We start from the raw sequence: 5,005 nt of genomic DNA on the forward strand, positions 1-5,005 counted from the left end.
CCATAGTCCATCAAATCCTTACCCAAAACTTGAAAACTTCACAACACAAAACTCAACAGAAAATCTCGTAAGCTCCGTTAGTATAAGAAAATAAATCACCACTTTTGGTACTGTTGTGAACTCATTTTTTTGTATTGGTGTAACGTCTACTGTATTCCAACTTTTCCATGGTTCATACCCCCTGATACTAGCCATAGATGCATCAAAATAAGCAAACACCACGCGAAAAACAGAATCTGTCAAAAACAGAATAGTCTGTAGCAATCTGGAAGTTTCGAATACTTCTGTAACTCTAAAAATCCTGGAAAATTAGGAAGTCCTAGATAATTTTTCTATTAATCTTCTGCAAAAATAATCAACTAAAAAGCACTCTCCAGCTAAAAGTGAGTTTCGTGAGCGCAAAAGTTTCTGTTTTTCAGCAAAATCAAATCAACTATCACCGTAGGCTATCCCAAAGGTCTTACTTGGCACAAACACTAATTAAAACACAGAACCACATCTAACTAGAGGCTAGATGATTTATTCAAAGCAAAACAGGACCTAAAAAGTAAGAACAAAAATAAAATTGGGTTGCCTCCCAACAAGCGCTATTGTTTAACGCCCTTAGCTAGGCATTGATCTCTACTCCTAATGTCTGAGTTGGTGAATAGCATCCACGGTTTATTTTCGTCCATTTTATTTTGCTTGTTTTTTTCGTCCTCCCTCCCACCATCTCTCCTACACATAGGTTTTTTCACCCTACCACTAAAACCGAAGTAATTCCTTTTAATACTCTGACTGGTTTATATCAGGTAATAATTCTCTCCCTTTCTTTGGTAGGTGCTAATTTAATTCTTGGGTAATTAAGGATTCAAAAATCGCATCAATATTTGCTTACCTTCTTACGTGAGATGACCTTCCCACCAAAAACCAAATTGGTTTCCCATTTGTTTTTTATATCTATAATATTTTAATACCAAATTACGGATTAAATATCTCTACTACCTAAAAGAATTTCCGTTTCCCCTCTTACGTGGTCTAACCTTCCCATCTTTTTTCTGAAAAAACATTAATTAGGCTTCTCCATAATCTCATCCGTAATTTGTGCCTCATCCCCATACACCATCGTCTCAACTCAGGGTGGACGACACGAGCGGTCTTTCGGACCGGCTCGTGGCCCGCTCGGTCCTGGCCAGATCGGGCCTAGCCCGCTCAAAAAATTAGTTGGTCCGAGCTCAACAATCAGGCCCGACAGAGCTTCGGTTTAGTCTGGGCTTTAACCAAGCCGACCGAGCGGACCGAGAAACCCAGCGCCGATGGCTCCTTCTTCCTCTTCCATCCCAGTGGCGAGCGCCCGCCGCCGCCGCCACTCCACTAGCCACTCATCCGAGCTCTCCTCCCCATCCCTCCCAGTGCCTTGACCTGCACCTGTGCCGCGGCCGCTAAAAAAACGCACACGCACGCACCTGTGTCACCACCGTCCAGCACACATCCTCTCGCGGACGCGGCCACCGGCCTCCCCACGACTAACCACCAACTGCCTACCCTGCGGCTCGGGCGCCTCCCACCACGCCCCTCCTCTCCAACCACAGGTGCCATCCCACGATCCAAAGTTTCCCTCGCCGTCAGCTCCGGACGGAGCCGCCGCCATGGGTGGGCATCTCCTTCTATAAGATCCTCCTATCTCGACAGTTTCGATCCATTTTTACACGCCCGTCTTTCATGGATTCGTGGTCACAAGCGCGAGCTGTGGAGGACGAAGCAATCGAGCATGACGAAGTTTGTGTAGCGGCTGGCTCGTGCACTTTCTTGGCTTCGGGGTAAAGCAGGTTTGGTTCCCCTCTCAAGTTTCAAGTCACACCCTCCCGCGTGTTCAGCCTCGTATCTAATCTTTCTTTGTAGTAACGATAGGATCAGAAAACCCACTATTTTTTCTGTACAGTAAGCAACCACCATATTTAGTTTACAATGTTTCGTAGAAAAGCAGAACCCCTTTTGCTTTGCTACTATTAATTTTTGGTATCCAAGGAAAATATGGTGGCAACAAATATTTTTCTTGGATCCACCCCTGCTATTAATGTCTCCTATCTTGTACAACAAATATTTGAAAACATTGCCATATTTGTGGTGGATGCAGAGGTAGAAGCCTCTGCATTGACATCTTAATTGCAACAAATATTTCAAAGTTGGGTATGTATGTCAAATATTAGTTGCACGGTAAGCCTCTGCATTTGAAGTAGTTGCTATTTGTTGGCAACTTTTCCTGTACAGGAAGCCTATGCATAAGCTTATACTTCCCTCCATGTTTCTCTCTCATATATATGGTTTTGTGAATTAGTTACTTCTCTGTGCATAAGAAATTACATTTTACGTAAATCAAACAAAAAGAGCCACATCTCATAACATCGTCTCCATTTGGGATTCTAAAATTGGCATTGATGGTCAAGAAACAATTTTCAGAAAGTAGCAATTTGATCAAGAGACACATATCTAGAAGTTTAGGTGCTAACCTTTTCTTAACTCGTTCTCACATGCAGTCTAAAGTTTATCAACCAGGTGGTGATGATTGCAGAATTCCGGTCCTTGAGTGTGTCTACAAGTGGATTCAGGTACCTTTTCAAAGCTAAACCACCTAGAGTTGTTTTCCATTTATAAGTATTACTACTTACCGTTCCAAGTTTTTCTTCTAAAATTACACATCTTGTGGTGCCTATCCCACTTCAGTAGTTGAGCTTCATGATGTTAGATTGTTTTTTGTAGGCTCAGCCTGTTATACTCAGTCTTCAAACTGAACGACAATGCACTGTTAATGTAATAGAGATGTCACCTTCATGTAGGATGCTCCTCTTCATGCATTGACTGCTTCTCGTTTTTCTCTTAATGTATCTTATCAGGTCCTGGAAAGATTGGGAGTGATCTTAGTGCCAGAAAGTAACAGCCTTAGGGGTGCAGGGTGGACCAGTGGAGCAGTTTGTAAACAGTAAGCCCCTTCCAGTGAAATTGATAGCTTCGTGGCCAGCAAGTTTTTCTTGTGATGGTAGGACTGATTGCTCTACCTACACATACCATTTTTGATACAATATTAGATCTTATTCCATCTACATTGTTCTCTATTTCCAGAAGGGTGTATGATGCGGTGTTTCCTTCATATGAAATCATTTGTAGTTTGCACAAACTTAACTTGCATTTACTTATTCTTAAATTTTTATTATGTGTACCTGATGTCTTTTGCACATTTTGATTATTTGATTTTGAGAGATTCTCAAGGTTAGTATAGCCATTACTGATGCAGTGATGTGGACTTTGTAGCTTCTTGGGATTTTCTCAGCTAGTCGCCCGGGTCATGTGACATTGTGGCACTTGTGCGAGTAGGGGCTGCTACTTATTTCAGTTGCTTGTGAAGATTTGAGGAGGCACCAAGTTTGATTTTTTTATACTGGCTACTGTATACATAATCAATGTTGCATTATGGCCATTTTGTTCCATTATTGATTTCAAACGAATATTTTGATGCTAACACACACACTCATCCCCCTGGCTGTCACCATTGTAGCTATATAGATGGTCTAGCTAAGGTTTTTGGTTCCTATTTACCAGTGATGTTTGGTATGAACAGTGACGGAGCGTGATGAGAAACTAGGGGGTGGAAATTTTCAAACTAAATGAGAAATATGCATGAAAAGTGAAAAACAGGCAAGTCTCGCAACATAAAATTAAAAAGATAATAATTGATACCTGAAACGATAATTCAATGCTTCTCAGTTTCAAGTTTCTTTAATTGATATAACCATAATGTGGTTGATTGTTTTAACATCTGATGGTATGAATCATGTTTCTTTAGTTTATACTAGTTTATATAACTAGTTAACCCTTTTTGCAAAAAAAACTCATATACAACTGCTTAACTCCCATGGGCCAGCAGTCAGAACATGTGAATCAAGTTTCCATGGCAATCAAAATTCACATGTACCTTGCTCATGTCCTTCCGCAGGATTTCACTTTTAAGCTCATCGGTCATCGTCGCCTTGGGCTTCGGCCATGGCATACAACACATCATCAACACGAGAAGGAAGCAACTCTTGCCTGCATATGTAGGAGCGTTGGCCAAGGCTTACAGCACAACACCGACACGGGAACGAAGCAACTCTTTCCTGCATATGTAGGAGAGGCAACAAGCAGTCGACGCGATGGTTGGTTGGCAGTTCAAACTTCAATGGAGCAGTCCAGAAAGGGGAGAACACTATTGGGGAGAAACTGGATTGTGGAATTGGGACAAGACCTAGGAATTAAATCTCCATGGAGGCGAGTGGTCTTACACAATTTATGTCTATATATTTGGGTAACGAAGAGATGAGCTGAGATGTGTATCGTTGTAATGGGCTAGAGAGGAAAGTTGTCCATTGATGTGGTGGGTCATAATGCTTAGTAATAAATGTTGTTTCTCACTTGGAGGGGGGATTGCGGAAGGCATTAATCAAACAATCCCTCAAGAGTGCGATGTATTATAAAAAGTGTGAATAAGTAGCAAAATAACAAACAGAGTGATCTAACATTACAGAAATAAGTTGACACTAGCCAAACAAGAAAAATAGCGAGTTAATGACACGATTGGGGATTGCGGAAGGCATTAATCAAACAATCCCTCAAGAGTGCGGTGTATTATAAAAAGTGTGAGTAAGTAGCAAAATTAAAAACAGAATGATCTACCATTGCAGAAATAAGTTGACACTAGCCAAACAAGAAAAATAGCGAGTTAATGACACAATTTATATGGACAATGTTGCTTTACGTGCAAGAATATCCGAAAAGTACATGTGATACGATTGATATTGCCTTGTGGTCGTGTCGTCCCCGCGGATGACTGAGGGCAAACCTAGGTGCGTCGTAAGCTACCCCCACCCTCCAGCCCCTGTCCCCTGCCGCTGGGCAAAGCCTGGCCGACGTAGGTGGCGGTGGGGCTCTATTTCCTCTCTGCCCGAGGCAGGCTAGCGCAAGATAGCTAAACGGGCGGGGTCAGAGGGCTACC

General features: G+C 42.1%; 1 long non-coding RNA gene across 1 annotated transcript; it reads left to right on the forward strand.

Annotated features, from left to right (window-relative positions):
• Window positions 1-1,296: 1,296 nt before the first annotated feature.
• On the forward strand, window positions 1,297-4,773 carry LOC109773331 (uncharacterized). The gene is made up of 3 exons (XR_002235297.4): window positions 1,297-1,808; window positions 2,517-2,588; window positions 2,874-4,773. It is a non-coding gene; the product is annotated as an uncharacterized lncRNA (long non-coding RNA).
• The last annotated feature ends 232 nt before the right edge of the window (window positions 4,774-5,005 follow it).

Source organism: Aegilops tauschii, chromosome 2 (genome assembly GCF_002575655.3).
Source record: "Aegilops tauschii subsp. strangulata cultivar AL8/78 chromosome 2, Aet v6.0, whole genome shotgun sequence".
Taxonomy (NCBI): Eukaryota; Viridiplantae; Streptophyta; class Magnoliopsida; order Poales; family Poaceae; genus Aegilops; species Aegilops tauschii.